Below are 27,230 nucleotides of genomic sequence, written 5' to 3'. Positions count from 1 at the left end.
GGGTTGTTTTAAGGACTAAATGAGTTAAATAGTCATAAATACTTACAGGGGCACCTAGGTATCTCAGTGAGTTAAAGTGTGACTCTTGATTTTGGCTCAGGTTGTGATCTCAGGGTTGTGAGATCAAGCGCCGTGATGAATCCCACGTTGTGCTCTGCTCTGGGCATGGAATTTGCTTGAGACTCTCTCCCTCTTTCCTTCTCTAAAACAAAACAAAACAAAAACCAAAAAAAAAAAAACCTGAAAAACCCTATAAATATAAAACTATGTGTAAATATATAAAGCTTCTAGAATAGTGCCCAACATAAAGTAGATGCCATGTATTTCTTTCATTTCTGTTATAGTATCTTAGAGGTGGTTCCAAAGGAAGTATGCAGCACTGCTTCATTCTCTTTCTCCCCCTCATTCATTCTAATAGCTGGGTAGCAATCTCTATTATGGACATACTGTGATTTATTCAAGCAGTCTCCTGTTGAAGACATTTTGGATATTCTTTGTAAATATCCTAATATATAAGTATGTGTTTGTATACATATGTAACTACACCCATGCTTATCATTTTTTTAAAAATATTTTATTCATTTATTTGCCAGAGAGAGAGAGAGAGAGCACAAGCAGGGGGAGCAGCAGGCAGAGGGAGAGGCAAGTCCCTGGATGAACAAGGAACCCAATGCAGGACTTCATCCCAGGACCCTGAGATCATTACCTGAGCCAAAGGCAGATGCTTAATCTACTGAGCCACTCAGGCTCCCCCAAAGAATATTTGCATTGTAAAATCAGTAGGTACTTTTAGCTTTCAAACTTGGTAGCACATTTCCACCAACAGCATTTGAGAGTGGCTGTTTCCTGAAACTTATCAATGTTGTATATTCTCAAACTTTCCGACAGGGGCAACCTGATGGCGTCTGATTTTAGGGAAATTGGCATTTTTTCTTACTGTGACTTTGAGTGTCTTTTCATATGTTTAAAGGCCACCTATATTTCATTTTCTGTTCATGCTCCCTTGCCAATTTTCACATTGGATGGTTAGGTTTTTCTCTTATTGATTTGTAGGCACCATTCATATAGTTAGGCTGTCCGTGCTTTGTCATTTCTATTGCAAATTTTTTTTCTTAATTTGCTGTTTGCCTCTTAACTTTTTTTATGGCAATTTTTTACCAAGCAGAAAATTTTCATTTTATGTATTCATATCTATCATTCTTCTCTTTTATGGATTGCCTGCTTTATGTCATGTTTAGAAAACACTTCCCCACTCTTACATTTAAAAATTTCTCCCTATGTTTTATGGAATCATTTCAAATGGAGTAACGTTAAGATCAGATCAAAGTCAGAAAACTCATTTTTAGGCTGTCATTTAAAGGACAGGTGGGAGGGGAGCAAGACTAGAGGCCAGGGGCCCAGCTCTAAGGCTTTTAACTGTAATTCAAATGAGGAATAACAAAGGCTTGAGTTCAAAGTGGGAGGGAAAGCAGACTCAGGGAGTGTTTAGAAGATAAAATCCAAAAGGCTTGGTGATGGTCCCTTGATGTGAGGGGTAAGAGGCAAGGAGACACTTGCTTCACACCCAGGTTTGGGGCTCCAGCCTAACTACCCAGTCTTTGGGCACTTAGGTGGTTACATTCTCTTGATTTACCTGTCGTGGCTTCCCAAGGATACTCAGCACTTCTCAAGGGCAGGGACTCCTTAGAGATCCCTTTGGTGCCCTCTAGAACCTAGGCCAGCGTGCTCACAGAGAAGGGGCCGGTAAAATGTTTGTTGATGAGCCCGCAACGGTATTCTCAGAGGGGGAGATGAACTGAGCCGATGATGAACTAGTGAGTGATAATATGTTTACTTTTTAAATAAGTCTTCGCAATGTCCTTGTAAAGTGAGCAGGAGTTTCCCCATCCCCCAAAGTTCATGACCCGCCTATGGGATTTTTTCATCTGGGTGCCCCACTGGCCCCCCAAATTCTACATTATCACCCATGTACATGCCGGGTGTCTGTTTGATAGTCTCGATTGCAGTGAACTCAACCATCATCTGTGCAGGCCACTGAACTGGACACCTCAGTCAGCTCTGACTGCTCCCTCTCCCTGATGGTCTACACTTGTGATCATCAAGGACGGCTGGCCTCCTGGCAAGAATTCCTCCCGCGTGGCTTCAAGCCCATCCCCTTCCATTCATCCTCGAGCCACCACCTTAGCTCATACCTGTCTCCTCCTAGGTTGACTGCCCCAGGAGCTTCCTGAGCAGCCCCCCCACCCCTCCTTCCCTGGAGTTCTTGGCCATTCTACTGCCAGAGCAATTGTTGAGAAAACAAGGAATGAGACGGATCCCTCCCTGCTTAAAAGCCACAGGGGATAAAAGAACGAGTCTTGATATGTGAGGACCTTTATAAATCTGGTTCTCCCCATCAATGACTACACAATGACCTCTGAACCCTTCTCTGATCCCAAACAGAGCAGCAGTTCCTCGCACATCTCTGTGCCCTTGGCTTTGCTGCGGCGGGCAGAATGATGGCTCCCCATGATGCCTGGGCTCCCAGCCCTGGAACCTGTGACCTGGCAAAGAGCCATTAAGGCTGTTAATGAGTGAACTCTCCAGTAGGGTGATTACTTTGGATTATCCCCGGGGCCCAGGGTCATCACAAGTGTCCTCAAAATTGGAAGAGGGACACAGAAGAGGATCAGAGCTGCACCACGTGAGAACTCAGTTGGCCCTGGCAGGCCTTGAAGGTGGAGAAAGGGGCCATGAGCCAAGGGATTCCAGCAGCTTCTAGAGGGCCCCTCGTGGAGCCTCCAGAAAGGGACACAGCCTCGCCAGCATATTGTTTTTGGCCCAGTGAGATGAGACCCACATCAGAGTGCGGACCTCCAGAGCCATAAGAGTAAGTTTGCTGCTGTCGTAAGCCGCTAATGTGCGGTGATTTGTTACAACGGTAACAGAAAACTCGAACACACTGACCATCCTCTCTGCCTGGAAGGCTCTTTCCGTAATTGCTTCGCCCAGTTTAATAGCACCTCTTCTGGAAGATTACTTACCCTCCTACAGGCAGAGGGAGTGGCCCTAGTCTTCCAAACCTCCCCCTTTGTACCACTTTTTGCATATCGCTAAGCAGCAGGGGCCTGCTCTGTAATTTATCTGATTCCGTCTCTCTCTCTCCCACCAACTAGAAACTTGTCTATTAGTGTTGGGATGGTCTCTGATTTATTTTTATTTCCTCAGGAAACAAAAGGACCTGGCCCTTGATGTGAAAGGAAAGAGCACAGGGCAAGTGAGGGAGTGGCTTAGCAAACGGGCCACACCAGGCCTTGCCCTGACAGGCTGACCCAGGGGACTTGGGGTCCTCCGTAGAGCACACAGCTTTGCTGCCAGATCCTCTTACATTTCTCCCCAAAGCCCTCCTGGTCCCAGACCCGTTTTCCTCTGGGCAACTGGAGAAATGTCTCAATTCCAAAATGTTAGTGTCCGCCTTTCTGTTGCTTAGATGTTTAGGCCAAATTGGGAGCCAGGGGACAAACGTGGGGCCATTGACCAAGACATATCGTGCACCCATCTGTACTTCAGCACCCTCAAGTGTCTGAAGGGGACAGTGGGATAAAGTCCTGGCTTTGCGTGACTTCGTTCTGCAGCCAGAGAGGCAGACTGTGACCAGATGAAAAGTATGTGGCAGGAAGTAGGAGACATTAGAGGTCAATTAGAGGTCAATAAGACGGGCGTAGGGGTCCAATGGAAGTCCCAGCCACATGTGAGCAGGGTCTAGGGGGAGGCTTTCTGAGGGGCCGGGCGGACTGGAGCTGGGCTGCGTAGGGGGGGCTTTGCTAGAGACCTTGAACACCTTGGATTTCAGTTAGGGTGGGGGCTGGGAGAGAAAGTGTCTAATCCTGCGGCCAAGTGCATTCATTCATTCACTCAACAAGCATTTGAGGAGCCACTCCCAGGACTTGTAGGAATGGAGCAGGAGAATATAACATGGGCACACAGCGTTCTGGTGAGGCTCACACTGCCCTCCAATCCAGCTGGGATCCAAATCAAATTCGAGCCTGGGTGTTTGGTAAGTAAACACCTGTGGGTGGTTGGGAGATCACTCTCAGCTGGAAGGCATCAGAGGAGGCTTCTCGGCGGCATAAGAAGCTTTCTAACTTGGCCTTGAAGGAGAGTCAAGCTAGTGATACGTGGGACTGGGGAGGGCAGGTTGGGTTGAAAACTAGGCCCTTTTAAGGTGCATATATTTTAACGGGAATTTATTTTCTGCATTGTTAAAGCTTAATGGCTCCCTCAAATCATACTGACGTGAAGGGAAGTCAGAGCAGTTCACCAAACAGCCCATTTTTGCCCTGAGCAAAGGCACTTCTCTCCACACGTCCAACAGGCCCCTATTGTTTCCTGGAAGAGCCTGCGCCCGCTCTGGAAATCAAACAGAAGCCCTTAAACAAAACATTCTCTTACCAGCAAAGGAATAACGAAGAGCTGGGTTACTCCAGGACAGCGCCTGCTGGAAAGCTAATGGCGACAGCAGGGAACCACGCTGTTCCCTCTCAGGTGAGCACCCGAGGACAGGTGAGTCATAATTACCTTCGTACCACAGCCCCTCTACCTCCTTACCCATCCCCAGTAAGCCAGGTGTGTGCTCACGGACCTCCCCGCTTGAGGGAGGGGATGAACAATGACTGCGTGGACAGACGGACGGAGAGGTGGATTGATGGCCTTTCCGTGGTTGCCCCTGAATGATTGGGGTATCACAGGCTCCTTGAACGTCTAGTCCACCTTCTGCTGGAGGAGGCGTGACTGGAATGGGCATGGTCCCATGATACGTGGGCATTACATAGATATCCGTCCACAAGTCCCAGAATTCTAGGGCTGGTCTGAAGAGTGGGGGATGTTACCATCTAACTCCCTTGTGCATGCGAAGGTCAGGGTGAAATGATGTGTCCAAGGTGGTTGGAAATTGCTCTCTTGGACTTTCTCACTGGGCAGGTTCGCTGCCTACCTTCTAGGACTAGAACTGGTTGATGCTTGCAGAGGGCTGGTCACAGGTCAGTTGAAGTGAAACTCCTCCCAGTGGGGACAGCAGGCCCTCTAATGTTTATTAACCGCTTAAACCCAGAACAAACCCGTTAACTTGTGAGCTTAAGTATTGTCACTGTCAAAGAACCCAGGCAGGAATGGGAGGACCCTGAAAGGTAACTCCCCTCACTTTACAGGAGTGACTCCCTGGCTCCAGCCCTCCCAGCCCCCAAGGCTACAGGGAGGGGGAGGGGGAGGCCCGACCACTCGGCAGGGGGCAGGGGTCCCAGTAGGAATATTTTCATTTCTGAGGCTGCTCTGACCTGGCCCAGGGAGGGCTGCGGGCCGGTAGAGAAAAAGGAGGCAGCTTTTATATTCTGAAGAATCTTCCAGCACTTCCCCAGTCCAGGCCTTGAGGTCCTGGCCCTGTTCCAATTTGGGTAATTACATTTTCCCTATGCAAATTTCTCCCCTGAATTTGCATAGATGCGCTGGTGGAGGCCCAGCCTCCCTGGTGGCCTCTGCAGGCTCCCTCCAAGCCTAGGCCCATTGGTGGTCTTGGCTCTTCTGGAAGGGGCCTGGTTCCCAACCAGCAGCACCAGGCTCCCTACCCCTCTGGCCCTAATATCTGTGGTCATCCTGGACACTTGGGGAGATCTTTACTCTGTCTGAGGGCTCTTGAAGCCATTAGGGGTGGCGGGCGGCCCAGGGAAAAGACCAGGCCCAGATAGGGTCATTCACTGAGTCTGCTGGCCAGAGTGGGTCACTTCCCGTCACTCAGGCCCTGTTTTTCTTCATCCCTGAAAAGTAAGACAGACGGAGATCAACTGTTTCCAAATCAGTCAGGAGTGCTTTCAAAATCCTTACAATAAATGCATCTTTTTAAAAAATTTTTTATTTTATTTTGGAAGGAGAAAGATTAAACCAGGGGTCTTATTAGCCTGTGGTGTCCATGGGCTGGGCAGCTCCTCTGGTACGTGCATGGATGCCGCCCGCCGGTAGGCGAACTCAGTGCCGGCATTCAAATAGTAGTTCCTTCATTTATCAGCTGTGTGACCTTGGAAAGACTAATGAACCTCTTTGTCCCTCAGTTTTCCCACCTGTGAAATGAGTGTGTCATAGATTTACCTCAAAGGCGTACGGTGAGGATTAAACTCATAGCGCGCTTAGATAGCCAGCACCAGCTCCGTGCCAGGCCCTGTCCTGTGTGCCGGCTTTACAGTAACTCCTGTGAGCCTCACGCCAACCCTAAGAGATAGGTGCTGTTGCTATCCCCGTTTAATAGATGCGGGAATGGAAGAACAGAGACGTTAGTCTACTTTCCAGTGGTCACACAGCCAACAAAGGGCAGAAGGGGACTGGAATCGAGGCAGTCTGGCGCCAAAGCTCGCCAGAGCTTGGAGGATCGTGACCATAATTAAGATGCTGCCCCTGTCTGCCCTGTCCTTGTCGCCACCACTCCATGTTATTCAAAGTCCTGCTGAGCACCAGCTTCCCGGAATTCTGTGCCAATTAAATGAGGTTAGAAATGTAAAGTTCTCGGCAGGGTGTCTGTCACAAGGCAAGTGAGTCAAAAGAATTTAAGTTCCTGTCCCCTTTTCTTCTCCTCTGTGCTCGCTTTGGTCTCTGTGTACATTCACCCTGCCACAGGAAATGATACCATGCCTTTGCCAAAATGCACGCATTAATAACTTAAGAGACATTATCCTCAAGATGTATGTGCCTGGAGCATTCTTTCCCCACACCGACCCCTTTTTTTGTTTCAGCAACTCCCCCAACTGTCTCGAGAATTTGAAAGATCACCTCATGTCTCCAAAGTTGATTTTCCCGTCTCTGTGCCCCGAGGACTGTGCTCCTCTTGAGGACAGACTGTGCCCCCTCCTCTAGAAATCTCCTCAGTCAAGCATGGAGCTTGGCCCGTAGTACGTTCTCAGTAAATGGCTAGTGAGTGAGGGGAGGAATTCCGTTTATGAAGTAGGTGCTTGGGTTCAGGTCTGCATAAACTGGGAGGAGGCACCCTGAAGACCGCCCGGGGAATCAGGCCTAAGTCCTGGCTGGACTTGCTAAGCCCCGGGAGCCAGGCAGGGCCCAGAGGAAGGACAGATGGATGGACAAAGCAGTGCCACGCTTAGGAAGGCCTGCTGGGGTCAGGCTGAATGGGGCGCCAGAGCCTGGCCCTCCCGACCCAGGGGACGATGGGGACAGGCCATGGCGAAGGAGGCGAGGATGGGGGAGACGAAGTGTGAGCCCCAGGACCCTCTGAGGCAAGCATCGGTGAGCTGGGCAACAGCGTGGGTGTGCCAGCCCTGTCTCCCGGGCACAGTAAGGTCCAGCTGCTCAGTGTGAGGGCCCAGGGCACCCGGTGACCAATTTTGGTTTGAGCTGTGGCTTTCTGTTCTCAGAACTGTCTGCCAAGAGCACTCTTCGGGCACTCGCTATGCCAGACCAGCAGGCTGTTTCTGAAACCAGTTCCCCTGCTGGCTTAACCCGCTTCAGAGCCGGTGCTTACCTAATGATTGTCGGGCAGCCAGCATCTGTTGCACACCACCGCAGGCCCTGTCCTGTGCCATAGGCAAAGGGCGTGCCATGCCCTGCGGTCCCAAAGGCCACAGGTTTGGGGCTATAGCTCAGTGGTAGAGCATTTGACTGCAAAGGCCACAGGGTTGACTCTGGGAGTGGGCACAGGCCTCTGTCCATTCCCAGTGAGGAGCTGGCAGCGGGTGAGCCTGAACAGGAGCCTGAATATGGGGCCTCGACTAAGCAGGGGACGGCTCCGTTAGAACGGGGAGTGACGTGTGTCTGCCACTTCACCTTTGGCCCTCTTCATTTCTCCGTTTTCCATGGTTCTGTCCTTTTGAGAGGCCCACTCTGTCCCTGCCCTTGGCCCTCCACTTTTCGGGCTGATTCCTCTTGGCTTGTTCAGTCCGAGGTCACAGCCTCAACTCTCTGATCCCACTCACTACTCCCTGGCTCCACCTCAGCCAGGAAGGCCCCCAGGGTGCCCCAGCAGGGGCTGCAGGCAGCATGGGCACAGGGCAGGGAGGTGGGGAGCAGTGTGCCCTGGGGACCAGGGCTTTCCACTGCACGTGTGCCCCTCACAGCCCGTCCCCTCGCAGGGTCTCATGGTATAGCTCCTCTTGCTCTGATCGGCAGCAGGAACATGTAACTGGGGAGGGCCATGCTCTCTCTGCACAGAGGCCCTTGTTCGTGTCAGAAGTGGCTGTTCAAATGTGGTCCATATGTGGCTCATGTGTGTGTGTCGTGCTATTGTGTCGGTGCGTGCACGCGCCTCTGCTTTCTGCATGAGCCAAGCACTCTGAATCTGTTTATTTCCCTTTTACGATCCCTTTCTCTCCCTCTGTAAAGCACCAGGACGGGCCTGGCGTTCCAGGAATTGCTTGCAAGTGGTCCTCCAAGCCTGGAGCCGGCCTCTGCTGTCCCCATGCAGTGCGCGTAATGGGTCCTCCCAGGGACAATTTGCATAAAGGATAAATAAGAGAAACACAATGTGAAGTTTATTCATTTTTAAATCCTGCAGCGCTTGTGATTGAAGGCCCAAGCTCAGATGTTTGCCGGATGCGTCCCATTAAGACTGGGGGCTTTGTCTAATGTCTGCTCTGTTCCTGCAGGGGGGTGTAATGTGCACTCCTTCCCCACACTGGAGTGCCATTTCCAGAGCCTCCCGCTCGACAAGGGACAGAGGAACGGCGGGCTGTGTTCCCTTCTACCAGGCCCCCTCGCTTTAATTTGCTGTAACAGAGCCAGCACATTAAATACAAAACATATTGATGTTCTTGAGAACCCGGGAGGGTCTTTACCCTTCCTTGTCAGAGGAGCCTGGCATGCCGGGAGGGAGAGGAGATGGTGCTTGGCACACACGCGGAGTGGTGCCTCCGGCAGGTCATGACGGATCGTGGGCCAAGAGCTGCATCGTCCCAGAGGACAGAGAGTGGGCAGAGGGACAGAGGTGCCGTTATGTGTGCCTCAGAGCAAGAGGGAGCATGTGGACGGGGTGGGCACCGTCGGGTTCAGGGCTGTGTGGACACAGCGGTGGTTTGTGTACTCATGACAGGGCGTGAGTGGGAAGAAGGGATGGAAGGAAGCAAGAGAGGGGAGGAAGGAAGGAGGGGGGCAGAAGGCGGGCAGGAGGGCACCCAGCGGAGGCGCTTGATGGGGCCTGCTCGCTGCCAGGTCAGTGTCGATTAGCAAGCTCTGGAGACGCTGCAAGGGTCAGAGGAAGCTGGACAGGACCTACCTGCTGGCATCTCTCTATTCAGAATGCCCCGGGCTCCAGGAATTGGCAGGATCGATCTGGCTGTCCTGTTGTGCATACCGGTTACAACAAGTGCGCAAGGAGAATAGACACACCTCCTCCAGCAAATCCTCCACTTGCCTAACCATGTGTCTCCAGGGCTGGAGGAAGCAGACCGAGAGAAAACAAAAAAGGTGGGACGCTATGACAGGACGAGGCTAGGTCATGAGCCAGATCAACTGGATAGGAACTTCACATTCTTTTCTCAAACCTGGTGTATCTTGTTTCTAAACCTCCCAGCTCTCGAAGTTATTATTATCAGGACACTGAAATTCAGAGTGTCAACACTGAATTTAGCCACAGAGCTAAAAACTGACTGGACTCTTAAATCCAGGCCTGGGGCTGGTGGTGATTGTGGGGTGTTGAGGTGGTGACAACTCTATTTAGTGGTGGTGTTGATTGTGTTGTTGGTGGTGATGGTTGTGTTGGTGGTGATGATTGTGTTGGTGATAATAATGGCTGTGTTGTTGGAGGTGTTGGTGGTGATGGTTGTGTTGTGATGGTGATGGTTGTATTGGTGGTGGTGTTGATAGTGATCACTATGTTGGTGATGATAATGGTTGTGTTGTTGGAGATGTTGGTTGTGATAGTGTGTTGGTGGTGATGACTGTGTTGGTGATGATAATGGTTGTGTTGTTGGAGGTGTTGGTGGTAATGGTTGTGTTGGTGTTGATGATTGTGTTGGTGATGATAATGGTTGTATTGTTGGAGGTGTTGGTGATAGTTGTGTTGGTGGTGATGACTGTGTTGGTGATGATAATGGTTGTGTTGTTGGAGATGTTGGTGGTAATGGTTGTGTTGGCGTTGATGATTGTGTTGGTGATGATAATGGTTGTGTTGTTGGAGATGTTGGTGGTGATGGTTGTGTTGGTGGTGATGACTGTGTTGATGGTGTTGGAAGTGCTGGCCATGGTGTTGGTGGTGGTGGTGAGCAATGATGGTGGTTGCGGTGGTTTTCAAGGTGCTGGTGCCAATAGTAGTTGTAGCTAATATCTGAATCTTCCTTTTAAGAAGACCTCTGGGGACAACTTGAATAAGGACTTTGAGGTAGTTACTCGTAAGTTGTGCTGACTATTAGCATTAGACTCCTGCATTGACTTGTACGGGTGAGCAGGGAACTCACCATGAGATGGAAAAGAGTCAGGATACCTGAGCTTCTTCTGGCATCCAGGGGAACTAGACAGGCATTTGGAATGTGATTCTGTGTGGTGCCACTCAGGGTTCTTAGACCTTTGTGACAAGGTCTGGCCAGATAGGTTGCCTCTTTCACTGAGCCATTTGGGAAGTGATGGACAAGACCCCTGCCTCCTGAGTCTGGTCCCACCTATGAACCGGATATTCTCTATCTGCTGATGCTTCCTGAAAATCTGTCACCTACTCATTTTAGGTGGTTGAGCATTTCATCTTCCGTGTTTGAAATGCACATTTCTTACTCTTGAATACTCTTTATGGGGATTGAGGATACTGAGAAGCTGCTAGAAAATGTTCTGTCCCTGATCAAAATCCATGTCAGTTCTGATTAGGAAGAAGGTCTAAAGCATTCTAGTTTAAGCCCTCCCGATCCAGATCTCCAGGGAAGAGACTGCAGAGTAAGTCCCATCCACCTTCACATGGATGACTTCCTTATATCTGTGGAGATTAGAGAGATGGAACATATTGGGGGCCTGGGGACAAGGAGAGTTAAGGTGAGGTCAGGCCTCAGGGAGGGAGGATGTGGGTCTTGGGCACACATATCTCCTGCCCAAGTGAGCCAACTGGGAGACAGCTAGCCAACATAACACACACTGCATCCACATTGAAGTTCCTGAGCTCATTACCCCTGCGGAGCTAGACCAAGGTCATTGATACCAGACGTGCCTCCAGAGGAGCAGACACACTCCCAAAGCCTGTGCTACATCATGCTAAGTGCACTCTCGTTACAAGCCAGAAACAGGGGCCGTGCTTAGCACCCTACAGTCCACACATACTTCTGAGTCAACGTGTTTATTTAATTAGTTTGGTCTTCATGAGAGTTCTGAAAATAAGGTGTTATCATTATCCCCATTTTTCAGGTTTGGAAACTGAGACCGAGGGTTTGCCCCTGGTGCTGCAGCTAGGAAGCAGGGAAGCCAGAACTGGAAGCTAACTTATCATATTCACTGATGCATCAACTAATTACTGATCATCTACTCTGCCGTATGCAAGCACTAGGAACTGGCGAGCAAGAAAAGAGGTTCCTTGATCTCACTCACAGTCTTTCTAGCCTAGGGACCCCTCTTTACCCCTCTTTTCATGTCACCACATCTCTTTATCATAGCAAAGAAATATCAGGTGAAACTGACAGCAAGAAATAGGATTATTAAGCTCAGACCCCAAAATACCGAACTATTAGTAGTCTGGGGCCATTCAGTGCAGGGACAAACAGCCTCAGATCCCTCAATATCATTTTTTTCTGACCCAGAATATTAATGCACCATCACATCGGTGAACGTTGCAGGAAGAAGAGGTTAAATTACACTTGGCAAGTGCTATTTGCGTGATGAGGAAATACATAATAAATTTTGGAAACATATTTATCAATGATTATTGAAAAAATACCCATCCTCTAACAAACTCATTTATGGGGCTGCTCCATTTTTGGAAAGCCTGAATACATGAGGCATTGCTCTATAAATAGGACCCCCCCCCTCTGGAAAATGATGCTGGCTAGTGTATATAGTTGTCCTTGCACTGCTTCTGTGACATAATCTGTTCCTCAGGGCTCAGGTCACACAGGGTGGCTGGGCTCATAAGCTCCCTGTGTCCTCATCTCTTGGCCTCTGCAGCTTACAAGGACCTGTGGAAGGAAACAGAAGAAGTGCAAGGAAGCTGCCTGATGAGGAGGTCGGAGTAGATCATTTATCTCTCCTCAATAAAAACACGTCTTTAATTCCCTATCAAGAGTAACTCTTTAATCCTAGCATGGGATGAGAGCATCATTAAAAATACAATCCAAGAGATGCCTGGGTGGCTCAGTCGGTTAAGTGGCTGCCTTCGGCTCAGGTCATGATCCCAGGGTCCTGGGATTGAGTCCCGCATCAGGCTCCTTGCTCAGCTGGGAGCCTGCTTCTCTCTCTGCCTCTGCCTGCCACTCTGCGTGCTTGTGCTCTCTCTCCTCTCTCTCTCTCTCTCTGACAAACAAATAAAATAAAACTCTTAATCAAAAAGAATACAATGCAATTAATTCTGCTTTTTTTAAAAATATTTTTTAATTCTCAGTTTTAATTTCTTTTTTTTAAAGATTTTATTTATTTATTTGACAGACAAAGATCACAAGTAGGCAGAGAGGCAGGCAGAAGGGAGGGAGGAAGCAGGCTCCCCACTGAGCAGAGAGTCCGATGTGGGGCTCGATCCCAGGACCCTGAGATCATGACCTGAGTCGAAGGCAGAGGCTTTAACCCACTGAGCCACCCAGGCGCCCCTAATTCTGCTTTTTTGAGTCAGAACTGGGCTGATTTGGGCTTTCTCTAAGCAAGGTGATCCTAGGAACACTTGCTCACTGACAAGCCCATTAATTACCGGCCCTTGCCCAGGATGAATTGTGATATAGTCTGTGAGTACTCCCATTGTGAGGGCTGGCCAATGGAGATTATTAAGTTGATTGAAAGATTAAGACAATATGAGAACCTTAGCCATCCTGGGAAAATTTCAAGTGCTTCCCTTGCATCTCATCACTGACTCCCTAAGGCTTCTGAAACCATTTTCCTCATTGACAGTTTTCGGGATGGTGAGCAGGAGTTCCTGTAAGGTATGTGGAGAGTTACTGACGTAGGGTATTCAATGTGAAGGTATGGGAAGTTTCCACTGACCCTGACTATGATGAGTTTTCTCTCCGTGCAGGGCTCTTGCTAACCAAATTGTTCCACGCATGGAATTCGTTGGGTTCCCTCATGCAGTGTGGGCTGATACTCAGCCTATGATGACTTAAGCTGACACTTCCCAGGGATTCTGCAAACTCAGAAGGGCTTCTGGAAGAAGGAAACACAGCAGAGCAGAGGTGAGGGGTGGAAATAATTGGCATAGGACCCCCAAAGGTTTTGCCAAGAGCCACATCATGACTTGGAACATGACCTCCTAGATGCCTTGTGCTGCAGTGAGATCCCCATCACAGCAGACATTCAAGAAGAGGTGGAATGACCCACCAAGAAGGTTGGATTTTCCAAGGAATGACCCTTCCATGAAGGAAGATTTTCCAAGTCAGATTGCCCATTGGCTACATGATCTCTAAGACTCCATGACTCTTGCAGTCCATCACAAGCATGCGTGGGGCCTAGTACCTGAGAGAGATAGACAGATGGAAATGGAATCAATACCTACAGTCCTCTGGACACTTGAGGACTGCCTTTAACGATCAACACTGAAGGTTTGTTTCCAGCCTGCTTTCCAATCCCCAGTATGTGATTTCACCCAAGAGTTAGGATTCCTGACTTCCAGTCTCAGCCGTAGGTAGCATATTACCATAAATAAATTTCTTCATCACCTGATCCTTGACTCACTCATTTTTAAAATGGAGACAACAACGGAACCTTCAGTATTTGCTAGATGGTTGGGTTCATGGTTCCTCTGAGGTTAAGGATGAAGTCCACATACCTTCCCTGGCTTTCCAGAGTCCCACATGGGTCAAGGAATCACACAGATAGCTTGATAGTGATCCAAAATGCAGTAAAAAGTGGGAGTGTGCTTAAGAAAGAAGAAAAATGAGAAAATTTTCTACATGAAAAGTATACTTATCAAGTATAAGACTTCTTCTAGATTTGAGGATCTCTGATGTTGTAATTAAAAGGCATTGCGGGGGGGGGGGGGGCGCCTGGGTGGCTCCGTGGGTTAAAACCTCTGCCTTAGGCTCAGGTCATGATCCCAGGGTCCTGGGATAGAGCCCCTCATCAGGCTCTCTGCTCAGCAGGGAGCCTGCTTCCTCCTCTCTGCCTGCTTCTCTGTGATCTCTGTCTGTCAAATAAATAAAATCTTAAAAAAAAAAAAAAAGAAAAATCCATTTTGGGGTGTTGCAAAGTCCCAAGTGTATCTGCCTCATTACCACATCCCCAACTGTTACAGAGTAACTTTGGTTGAATCATTTTGCTTCTTGGGACAATATTATGTGCGCTGCCCACCCAGGAGAATAAATTAAAGTATCAAATAAAATGGGGTATTCGAAAGTGGTTTGAGTAGTACACAACAGTATTCAAAAGCAAACATTAATGTTTGATTAATAGCACGAGTTATGATCCAATTGGCTGCAAAAGATTTATCAGTTCCCCTAATTTATTTTTCTCAGCTGCTCTTTGTAGTCTCAGCAAGTTACCGTCTGTATCCACTAGGCCAGTGGTTCTCAAACTTGAGCTTCCATCAGAATCTAGAGGGCTTGTTAAAAGAGACGGTTGGTGTCCATCCTCTGAGTTTCTGATCGAGCAGGTCTGGGGTGGGTCCTGAGAACTTGCATTTCTAAGTTCCCAGGGGCTGCTCCTGCTTCTGCCCCCAGACTGCAGTTTGAGAACTACTGGTCCGGAACGATTGGTCTAATTCTTTGTCGCACTTACTGCGTATGTGGACTTTTCTTAGCCCGATCGCTTCTCAGACTCCCTGTGAAATAGACATGAGGTCAGGCACTATGAGGGATATTTTATAAATGTGCAGAATGGGGCCCAGAGACCGGAAGTGATGAGGTCCTGAAGGCATCACAGAGAATCAGTGGTCAAATGAAAGAATAAAATCATGGTTTTTCTGGAGGTCCAGTTCAGTGTCCTTCCCATTGGGCTGGACTGCCCCCTACTGGCTGGTCAGTCATGGTCGCTAGCCCTCTCCCCCGCAACCCCTGAGCTTGGGCTGGTGACAAGTTGCAAGGCTGCCCTCTGAGTCCAGTGTTGCCAGCATCTTCTGACAGCTGCTGCTGTGAGGCATCTGTTTGTTTTGAAGGAAGGTGTGTAGTCCAGAGATGAGCTCCCCCTCCCGCAGCTGCAGTGTTTACCCGATTCTGCAGGTGGGATCTGTTCTGAGCTGTCCCTCCTCTCTCACTAAGCACCGGGTCAGGTGCTTTGTCTAAGGCTCGGGCTCCCTATGGGAAGACGAAGTCCTCAGGCTGTGGCTAACTTTTTATCCACCTGGCTTCCCTGGACCCAGGGACAAGCAGGCCATCGATCAAACCTCAGTAGGCTCCTTGGAGCCCTCGGTGCCACTAGCCCTGTCTTTGGCGCACAGATCCCAGCTGGAGTGGAGACTGGCTCGAATGCTCCACCCTTGATATGCAATCAGCCTTCTCTAGCCCCACCGCCGCCAGACACCCAGCCGAGTTCCTCCTGAGTAACTGTCTCTCTTCTTCCTTGCCCTGCCCCCTGGCTATCCATCTCCCCGTGCCTGTTGTATTCAGCGATGAATGTAGACTCTCCCCTGTTGCAGTAGTCTTGAATAAAAATTACCTTGCTGCTTTTGCCAAGTGTCCAGTGAATTATATTTTTTTAACACCAGAAACACTTTTGATGCTTTTCCTTCTGTGTCCGACCTGGGCACCAGGTTGTTGTCCTCAAAACGGAGTGACTTGTTGATGGGACCACCAAACTCTCATCCCTTGGAGTGATGGGTCACTCAGCCACCTTCTTCTAAAACTGCTCCTGGCCAACACCCCCACATCTGGAGGCCCTGGGGCTCCAGGAAAGTCCGTCAGTGATCCAGTCTGCAGCCCGTCTATCCCCTCCCCACGCCCTTCGGTGGAGACCCTACTCTTTTCCCACCCACTGAGGTCCAGGGTCTTGTGGATCCCAGGGGAGGCCAGACCTGTTCAGGCCCAGACAGGGATGGGCAGTGCCTGAGATGTGCAAGAGGCGAGCTGGCATGGCACTGAGCCTTTCCAAGCCACTCGACCAAAAAGGGGGTGTGGGGTGTCAGCTGTGTGAAAACCAGCGCCTGAGCTCTGAACAGCAGCTACAAACACTAAGTCCTGCAAAGCCGCAGAAAAAGACTAAGTCTCTTGGGTTTCCATTTTTCTTCCTCCCTTCTCCCTTTCCAGCTTCACAGCGGTGTTCTCCGGGCGGAGCAGGTTTGTCTGCTGTTATTATGTCTGCCGCTGCTCTCGGATGCCTGTGTGTGTGCGCGCGCGTGTGTATGAGAGCGTGTGCGTGTTTTCTCCAGAGTGACTGGTTTGTGCTGTCATCAGCCGTTGTTTTGGTAAATGGCGAGTTAAACAGATATATCCAAGCGTAAAATCTAAAAAATGTTCCCTCTGGGCGCCCGGGGGGTGTTGTTTGAAATCAACTACATATCAATTGAGCGGCGGCGAGCGGATCCGATGATAAATTCCAGTCCACAGACGCCTTATAAATTACATTTTTTTGTGCGCGATCTTGCCTCATCTCAGCTCCCCAGAGGCCCTTAGACTGAGAACTATGATTGTGTTGGAGAAACGTTTGCTCAGCTTGAGCGAGGCCATTAGCATTGCATGTGCCTGTCCGTCCCTGCGCTCCCCCGCCCCCCAGCCTCCCCCCGCCCCCCTCCCGCCCCTTTAACAAAATACAATATGTGCCTGGTAATTTTTCTGTTCATTATCTCATTGTTTTCTGTAAGTACAAGGTTAGATTGAATTACTGCGGGCTCCGCCGCCTATTTGTAATTCTCCTTCCATGCCGAGCTGCTAATGAATGGGCAATTTAGTCAATTCTTTGTAACGGCTTCTTCTGTGCGTCAGCCACTTAATTACTCTGAGCCTTTCTCACTGCTGCTTTATTGCATGGGAAGTCGGGCTGCTTTGAGGGCTTGGCACCGGAATCTCCAGCTTCCAAAAAAAAAATTGATCAGAGGCAACCAGGATTGTGAATCCTCGATACCCTCTGCAGCGGCTGGGGTAACGCTCCGTGGCCTCTGCCCACACAGCCCCCTGTCCATCCCCGCAAGGGGTTTATCTTCCTCCTTCTTTGCTGTTGGGTTGGCTTATTCCCAGCCAAGGTACTCACTGGCTGGGTGGCAGGAAGGCGCAGGCTCCTCTCCATGAACATCCTTGCAGGGGCAGTCCTGGTGTTTTAAAGCATTGATATTATTAGCCTGATTACTGCGCTATTTCAATTTCAGTATCTCCAAACCATCACCAGGGGTCCCCTCCAGGACATAGAGTGCTGACTCCTCATCTCAGTATGAAGCAGACCCCATAACTAGGGGGATGGGTGGGGTGTATATCATCCCCCTTTGACCAAGGGAAGCTCCAGGCGTTCCAAGTGACATGCCTGAGGACACTGAGCCAGGTGTGGCAGAACCAAGGCTCACAGTCACTCGGGTCACCATGGCACCCTTCTGTCCTCTTTTCTTTCCATCCAACCGCACAAGGGGCACAGGAGAACAGGGCCGGCAGCTAGGCCGAAGTGTCCCAAGGTGGAACTAGGTGTGAGTTGTCCTTAAAAGGGACCGGAATAACTCTGGAAAGAGAGAGGGTTTTATGACAGTGACTGAGAGGCTGAAACCCCCAAGGAACTCTTCCAATAGAATATCACTGTATAAGGTGGCATTTTGGGGGACATCTGTCATGCTACCAGGATATTTCTATGTGTCCCAGAGTTAAGAAGAACATATAATTTATCATCCCAACTGGGTTACTTTCGGAAGGGAAAGTAGGCATGCTGGGGTCACAGGAGTAAACTGAGACTGTCGGGAGCAAATCAGGCGGCATGGTCACCCCACGCCGGTAACCGAGAATGGATGAACCCGGTGCCCGTCGTGACCCTTCAGGCCTGACCACTCTGATCACCTGCTGGATCCATCCCTGTAATTATTCTTGGTTGCTGGGCATCCCACCGATATATGTGAGCTACAGGGAACCTCTGCCTAGGTCTGGAAAGTGATGGATTCAACAAATACCATGTGATGACCACTGGCCCGGTATAGAATGTGAGTACGAGAAGACAAGATCCAGCATTTCCACTACTCTAGCAGAACAAAGATCAGCATTTCTGAATGCTGCTAGTTTCTCCTGAAACAGGCTCCTTGACATGCTGGCCCATCAGCCCACAAAGCTCATGTCCTCCTTTTGGCTCTGACACACTCTCACCTGACCTTTGGATGGCAGCTTAAATGTTGCTTCCTCCAGGAAGCCTTCCCTGATCTCTCAGATTCTAGTAGGGCCCCTTGTTATTCTATTTCATAGCATCCCGTACTTTTCCTCCTCATTACATACCACAAGTATAATTATGTGTGTAATCATGTGTTCGATATCTCTCCTTCCCCACCCCACACCTGGTCTATTTGGCCCCCAATAAATACATGTCCAATAACAATACCTCATGTGTAAATAGCGAGGTCTATGTGCCAAGTGCTATTCTAGTGGTTCACAAACATTAGTTATGAAACCTCGCAAGTTTATATGATGGCTACGATTCATACCCCTATTTTACAGAGGAGGAAACAGAGACCCCAGGAAGTAAAATAGCTTGACATGGGGGAGGCAGGATTCCAATCCAGGCAGTCTGGATTTCATGTCTAAAAAGAGCAGAAGCTTGGAGCCAGAAGATGTACCCCATGGCCTGAGTCTGCCCTGTATCCGTGGTGTGCCTTTGGCCAAGTCAGCAGGTGCCTGGACCAGCAAACGAAATGGTGTTATTATACACACGGTGTGACTGTTGGTTGAAAGGAGGCTTACCACCTGCCTTCCACACTATGGGCATCTCCATCGGCCCCCAGATGCCATAGCGTTCCTACCCCCACACTTCACTCCTGTGCCCCAGCTTTGCATGTCCACCTCTGTCCCCCACCTGCTGGCACCCCAAGGGCCAAGCAGAGCCTGCCATCTTCCCAGTCTAGCTCTGGCTGCTTCCTCGGCAGGAAACCTTCCGGGTTGCTCCAACCCTTGCCGGTCTCTCCTCTCTGAGCTCCGTGTAGCTCACACAACCAGCAACGCATCGTGGTGCCCTCAATTCTCCCCCGGCTGCACCTGTTTTCTCCGTCAAACTACCGGGTGCGAAATCAGTCTAGCAGGCTTGACCAGGGGCAGAGAAATGGAAGGAAAGAGTAGAAAATGCTGGGATGCTTCGTGCCTAGTGAAGTGCAGCGTGTTTCAGGAAGCGTGTGTGTGTGTTGGATCACGACGTGAAATGTGTATCTTCAGCTGATGCTCGGTCCACAGAGGTTTGTCAAGCCCTGCTTGAGGGCTGCCTTTGTGTACACTTGTTTGGAGGAGGAAAGGAGGTCTCTCCCCTCACTGGGCGGTGGCTCAGCTCGCTGGGATGTTCCTTGCCGGCTAATCTGGCTTGGCCAAGGCATTGTCTCTGCAGGAAGCCTGCACGTAGCTCCAAGAGATGCGGGGTTTTCTGTGCCGAGGTCCCCCAAGGGCAGCCTCTCGCTGCTCTCACCCTGGCGTTTGCCCATATGCCTTCGGGGTCCCGGGATGTGGGAGCTGCCCATCCTCGCCTGTCGGCTCAGCTCCCGCAGGACTTCTGCTCTGTGCTGATGCGAGTTCTCCTCCAGTAGCTCCCCTGCCTCTCTCTTGGGCTTCTGGGGGTCTTGAGGTGGGTATAGCTCCCCAAAGGACAGGACAAGTGCTCTTTCCTCTCCTCTGCTGTCTGCCTGGCAGGGAGCACTTACTGACCTTGCTGACAGGTTGATCCCAAGCTTCACTTTCACTTTCACTTTGTTATTAGCATCCTCGGACTCTGGGAGACATTTTTATTTTTAAGATTTTATTTTTAAGTAAACTCTACACCCAATGTGGGGCTCGAACTCACAACCCCAAGATCAAGAGTCACATGCTCCCCTGAGTGAGCTAGCCAGGTGCTCCTGGTAGAGAATTCCATAACAGAAAACATATGTGTAAGGGGCTGGCTTAGAGGAAAGGTTCGGTAAACCCACCTTCCCTGATCCCCCCGCCTCCTTTTCTGTCACATCCAGCCACAGCTGGGATGGGGACAGGGAGTGCGGGGAGGACTGAGTTCAGCACGGGGCTCGGGTTGCTGCCCAAGCCACATCCTGTGCTCATGGCCCAGTAGTGCATGTGCCCCGTGCCCTCCTAGATACAGCTCTGTGCGCAGCTGCGGAAGTGAAATGGGCTCTTCACTTTCAGTAAACAAAAGCTCAATGTCTATTTCACAGGCAGCAGCTTCCCAGGTCAGGGAGGCAGGTGTGTCCTGTCCTTGAGATGTTCATCATCTAAGCCAGCTCCATGAAAGAGGGATGGATGCACACACACCCCTGGCCTCCTCTACTCTCCTCCTACAGGAGCAAATGGCCAGCTCTCTGAAGGTCCTGCTTGGTCCTGACCTTGTTCTAAGCTCTGCATCACCTCATCTCATTCTCAAGACAACCTTATAAGGGATGCCGTTTCATCCGCATTTTACAGATGGGGAAACTGAAGCTCAGAACTCGTGTCCCTTCCACAGGCTTACCCAGCTAAGTAGGCAGGTGAACTCGTATTCTGGCCCAGGTGACTTGGCTTCAGCACAGAGATCCTGGTTGCCAGAAGCTGAAAGTGAGGACCTGGGGGCCCTTCGATCACCTTGCAGAAAAAACACAAGTCTCAGCCCAATCCTTTCTGGAAAACATCCTGGCAAAAAGTATGGACTGAGGTTTTGGGGGGAGTTCATTCCCTTTGATGCAATTCTGGGGCTCTGACTTCCAGAAACAACGCACAATCAAGACCAGGTATCGTGACGGTACCCTTCATCGTATCACTTTAGAAGGGAAGAGCGAACACTTACCTGTCCAGACCTCACCATGAACATCTGTCAGCTGAGATGGCCCTTCTCTCAGGCCTGCCACCACGCCATGGGTGGCTTCGCCTCAACAAGGAGTATGTGGGACTGGCCGCACTCCCCACCCCCGTAGATGCTCAGAGTAGTGAAGACAGGTCCTCTCTTTTATCCGTTGCTGAGTCCCTAGGCTTAACAAGGGACTAACATATGCTGGGACCTTGATAAATGCCCACGGAGAGAAGAGGTGATAACAGCCAAGTCTAGAAGATGACATACGGCGTTGCCTGTAAAATATTTTCATCTCTGTTTTAAGTTTGAAATTTTTCATAGTAAAATGTTGGGGGGAAAAGAATAGATGAAGGAAATGTATGAACAGATTATAATAGTATGGAAAATGTTTATACATGAGGAAAAAAAGCAGAAAAAAGTAAGACTACATCCGCAATCATGGAGATGAGAGGGGCAGTAAGAGAAAACACAGAGCATGCTAGCGGGTTTGGGGACAGTACCACGATGCACGGTGCTAACATTTGTCCTGTCCCTGTTTCTCGTGTCCTTTGCATGGTACATGCGTTCTTTGCAGAAGGAAGAACATTTCTTTGTTCTGCTTTGAGTCCTCGATCCAGCTTTCTATAAGAAAAGCAACGGGTCCCCTTTTTGGCAAACCCAGTGCATAAAAACAAAGATAAACTTTTAGTTCATGAAAGGAGTCTTTCCCATAAACACTGCTTTCAACAGCCAATTCTCTTAAGATGTGACAGAGCCAAGCGATCCTCATGGCTAATGTCAGGACTCCGTCCTTGGCCGGCAAGGAGATGGTTCCTTGCAAGGAGGTCGGCTGTCCCCTCCCCACCCCCCAGGTTTGGAGACCTATAGAGGGTCCTGGGGCTCTCAGTGGCCTCTCAGTGCAAGAGCACAGTGATCTGAGCCTGCCTGTAGGAACAGATGATGGATAGTCCGGCTCATTCCCCCATAAAGCCCAGCCCTCACAGCCTTCAGGACAGGTGATGCCAAGACACTCAGTCTGAATTGGCCTGGCATATCCAGACCTCTACACCTCTCCCCCACCAACACACTAGAGGCCCCCTTGGGCCATCTTTATCTCTCCAGCTTGGCCACAATGAGGGGACACTGCTGGTCCCCAGATATGCCCAGAGCAGTGGTTTTCAGGGGCCAGACCATGTGACCACCATCGGCCTCTTCCCACTGCCCCTATCCCATCCCCAGCCACCTCCCTCAGTCACGGGGCTTTGGACAAGACCAACACCCTTGTCCTCCTGCGGTGAGGGGCCCACAGCTCTACCAGAAGTTACTGAGCTCTCACCTGCCTCCCAGGAGACAGGGCTCTTAGGCAAGTTCTAGATCTCCATTGTGGCAACGTGCATCTTTCTGAAGGAACTAACGTTTCTTTTTAAGGTATAATCAGCAGAGAACAAGCTGTAGGCCCACTTAATTCTCACCTGATATTTTGGGGTCTAATCGTGATCCTTATTTTCCCAGTGAGGTAACTGAGGCTTAGAAACTTTAAACAACTTTAATAAGGTCAAAGCTCCTAAGTGACAAAGCCCAGATTTGAGCAAAACTTCCTAAACTGTATGTGTTGAGCAAAGGAAGGAATCCTGTGGGTTTTGTTCCTTTGCACACGCTCTTTGACAACACAAGTACAATTGGAGGGCTAATTGGCGCTCATTCACATCTCACTGTGAATTAAGAAGGACGTCCTTCCTGACAGCAGCCTGGTACCCAGGCACCTACAGAAAGGTGTTTGGGATCATAGGAGGTGAGTGATGAGAGGAATAATTTGGAGGCAATCGTGTGAGGGGCAGGCCACGTTGGGTCCCGAGGGGACCTGGAGGCCTGAACCCAGGGGCTGTAATAGGAGCAAATACCACAAGGACAAAGCATACCTCCACCCGCCTCTCTTTATGTCTGTGAATGGATTCTGCCTCCAATCTCGGGTCACAGCAAGAATCTGGAGGGTTGGCTCCCCACCCTGTAGACCTGGGAGTGGGGAATTGGTTTGGAACCCAGCCTCGAAATCCAGTGTAGACCAGAGACAGCAGGATTGGCTCACGGGTTGGAGCTCTGGACTGTGTGACTTTGGGCAGGTCTTTTTCCTATTCTGGGCCGCACGTCCCCTCAAATGAGAGCTGTGTTCTCCTGCAGCATTGATTCTGTAATTCCACCAGGCTCATCTCAAAATAAGGCCCTTGGGAAGAATTTCAGACACAGTCGGGATGGCATTGGGGGCAGGAGGGCAGGTGACCTCTTCATCCCATACCTGTGGCTGACCCTGAGTGAGACTCGAAGATGCTTTCACTCACGCAGTACTTACCTCGATGAGAGCCAGTCCCTCCGGGGTCTGCGATCAGCTCTCTCCTCATCTGTCTGCTGCAGGAGATCACAAGCTTTTTGAAAGCTGAGGCTGTATTTTTCTTACCTCTGAACCTTCATCTCCTTTCATCGTGCCCGGCACTGTGATGCTGTCAAGGCCGACTGCGGATTTGTTGAATGAATAAACAAAAGAGTAAAATCTGCACTTGCTAGAATTAATGTCATAAAGTTCTATCTCAAGAACAAGGAGATCCCATGGTGGGATCCAGAAGATTAGAACTGACATCTAACCGGGGCTCTCCTTTCCTACCCTTTCCCTTCAACTGTTTACAGTGGGCAGCCCCACTTAACCGATGGAAAAGCTGAGGCCCAGAGAAGGGAAATAACCTAGACTTAGAATTTTACAAAGGCAAAGCCAGAAGAGAGCAGTGGTCCCTTGTGTTCTAGATTCTTTCATGTTGCCTATTATGTATGAAGACATTGAGGCACAAGGAATGTGGTGATGATTGCATATAGTCGTACAGCTCAGCAAAGGTGGGGCAGAGACATGAATCCAGCTCCCAAATCACAGTCAAGGGCTATGTAACCATCACAGAACTCAAGCTGCCTGGTACCCAATCCAGGTTCCCATGGCAACCATATGGAGCAAACCATCTTCTTTGGGTAGCATTGACTCATTCTCTATAAGACTTTTTTTTTTTCAGTAAGGGAAGATACATTTGCATATATTCTTCACCCCTCCCCCAGATGGACTCATTCATGAAAGAGACTGGGACACTTTCCAGAAAACCAGTATCCAGACAAGGAATGAAAATCCTAGCTCATGAAGGCCTGGGGTGGTCTCTGGATTAGGGCGTGCATCTAAAATGGCTTAAGGACTAGCAGAGAAGCATTATGGAATCTTGGTTCAGAGTTCATTGGCTCATGGCTTTGCGATCCCTACCTGTAGATCCCTTTCCGAATGATAAGAGCCCTTAACTGAACAAAAATATGATGTGTATTTCTGGCAGCTTGTGCTTCTTAAGAGGTTTTTACCATATTTGCTTCATCTCACCCTGCGGAGTTGATGGGTTAGATATCGTCTTTTCACGGCTGGGGAAATTGAGGCCAGAAGGTGAAGGTCACAAGATACGTGTGGAATTCCTCAGCAGACGGGGCTCCCCTTCTCTGAAGAGGGGCCGAGGGATGGGCACCAGGCCTGTGTCGGGTAGCTGCTGAACAGTCTAGAACCCTCAGCAAGGGCTTGGCCACTCAGGGCTGGAGAGGGACAGGGAAAGAGGTCAATAGCCAGCAGTTACTCAACACGGAACTGAAATTCTCGAATGTTTTTATAACTGCCGTGGAGAAAACACATGCAGGCTAGCCAGGGGTAGTTCTCTGAGGGGCTGGCATTTCGATCGAGAACCAAATGGTGGGAGAGAGCCAGGTATGGGTAATGAGGACAGTCCTCGGAGGGAACAGAATGTGCCAGGCCCCTGAGGAGGAAGGTGGTAGACACCCTTGAGGAAGGGAAAGGAAGGAGGCTGTGAGAGTCCAGCATGGATGAGGGGAGGGGAGAGGAGAGGAGAGGAGGGACTAGAGGGGGCCCAGAGGGGTAAACGGGGCCAGATTATTTCTGGTGCATGTGTGCAATCAAATGCACTTTGACTCCCATGTACCAAACGTGTGGGTGTTCACACACACATGCATTATGTACATACATCCATGCGCATGTGTGCTTAACATGTCCATATGCCATACACACAGGTGTATACATACATGAAAATGCAGAGATACACAAGAGCGCCTCTACACAACCCCCTGACCACACACCGTTATGCGCACTTAAACACACCCGCACACCTACACACACACAAGTGCACGCTCGTATGCACCCCTGTGCCCATTGAGAGAGAGAGACAAAAGCACACAGACACGCATTCTGTCATGCACACACACGCTCTCTGTTCCATAAACGCCCCCATGGACACGGGCATGCCTCCTCACACGTAGATACTCACACGTGCACGCGTACAGCCCACAAGCCTGGGTCGGATGAGCTCCCAGCCACAGATAAACTTCTCTGCTGCTTGCTTATAATCCTTCATTGGAACTGACACGTTGATAGCCCCAGTTTTTCTAGGAAGTGACCTTCATGCCGGCTATTGATTTCCAGTGGCTATCAGGCACCTGCCACTGGAGTGACAGGCCCGGTCGGAGGTCAGCCCTTAAATAAAGCTTCTGGATTACTAAGCACCAACCACTCCAATGAAAATGGAAATTGGCAGCCCCGGCTCCCTTTTATGTGGCCTGCTCCTGCGGATGGGGCTCCAGCCCCGAGTGACCACCCCTCATTCCTGCCCTCTGTCCCACCCCGGGGGCCGGCTGGTGGGGGCGCCCAAGGTTTCCATTTTGCAGGGGAACTGGGCTGAAGGCTGCACGTGGTAGCAGTTGCCAGGGCCTGAGACTTCCTGGATTCTGTCCCCGCAGAGCCCCGGGCTATCCTCCTCAGCCCAGCATTCTGCTAACAGAACAAGGTCCAAGAGACCGGCAGGTGACTCTCCTTGAGGTTTTGCACGCATGGTGTCATGTCTCTGGGTCGGTTCCCCACCCCCACTTCCTTCTGCATCCACGCACGCTCGTACATCTCTTCCCATCGCACGATGCCACGGGCCAAATAAACAAGTCCACGGAGGTGTGCAGAGCTGTATAAAACACACTGTGGGAAGTGTGGTGCCGCTCATGTCCACATTTTGAAAGTATTACAATGTGCTAATCCCAAAATTCTGCTTAATCACATCATGCACTTACGTATTGACCCAGGCAACCCCTCGGGTGTCTGCAGCCTCTTGAGGTGTGATGGCAAGCGGGGGTACAGGATGGGGAGGGACTGAGAGAACTCTCCAGTTTGCTGAAGTTGTGTCTTTGGCCTTTCCTGCCTGGAAAACAGGCCAAGTTCATGCTGCCTCAGCTGCTCGGTACAGCTCAATCCTAAAAGCCAGAGACCACCCCTGAAACCTGCCCTGTCTTACTCCCCATCAGTACCTGTGGCCTTTTTCTCCCCCATGCCTTCTCTCCTCTCTACCCATGGAAGCAGGCTTCCGCTCCTTGCCTACCCCCCCACTTCCCCCACATCCTGCCCTGATTCCCCAGCCCTGCCTTCTCTTCCCTCTACGCATGGAAGTAGGCTTTGACCCCTTGCCCGCTCTCCCCCCCCCCACCCCCCGCATCCTGCCCTGATTCCCCAGCCCAAGCAGTCCCAGGAATAACTCAACAGTCCTTTCGATGTGGCTTTGGGAATTGCATTCAGGCTTACTTCTTAACCTGGACATGAATAATTTTTGCCTCAAATCTGAATTTTTTTTTAAAGCTTTTCTTGACTATTCTGGCTTGGGGAAAGCTGCAAAGGCTGTCACTTCTGGCATTTCTTTACAACCCTGCAATACAAACGTTTGTCCCTCTTTGGCTCTGTCCATTGTAGGACGGTCCGAGCCCATGTGGCCCGGAGGCACGGGGTCATTCAATGAAGTTTGCATGTCCTGAAGAGAGCTAAGTAAAAATGAGAAATGTATACAAATTAATTATTTGACGAAGGAGGTGATTTGTTCATCCATATCAGAGAGACAAGATGTGTCTGAAAATCAGATTAGTGGTCTGTGCCAAAGGGAAAAAGGTGAGGAGTCTGGGCAAGTCCACAAACCAGGTTCTTAGCCACAAGCTGCACCCAGCACAGCAGCACAGGGGGCTCCCAGCCCCTGAGCCAGCGAGCAGGGCGTGAGATCCAGGGAAGGGGTCGGGGAGAGTTCAGGGTCATGCAATTTGTATGTAAGTTTGGACAGTTTTATTGGCTTATATATAACCTAATGCTTACTCCAATACCCGTTAAACACTTCTGGGAACAGGCACTCTGAGGTCAGGTTTGTTTTACCTAACAAATGCAA

Source organism: Meles meles, chromosome 12 (assembly GCF_922984935.1).
Source record: "Meles meles chromosome 12, mMelMel3.1 paternal haplotype, whole genome shotgun sequence".
In the NCBI taxonomy this organism is placed as follows: domain Eukaryota; kingdom Metazoa; phylum Chordata; class Mammalia; order Carnivora; family Mustelidae; genus Meles; species Meles meles.
This window is presented reverse-complemented; position numbering follows the sequence as displayed.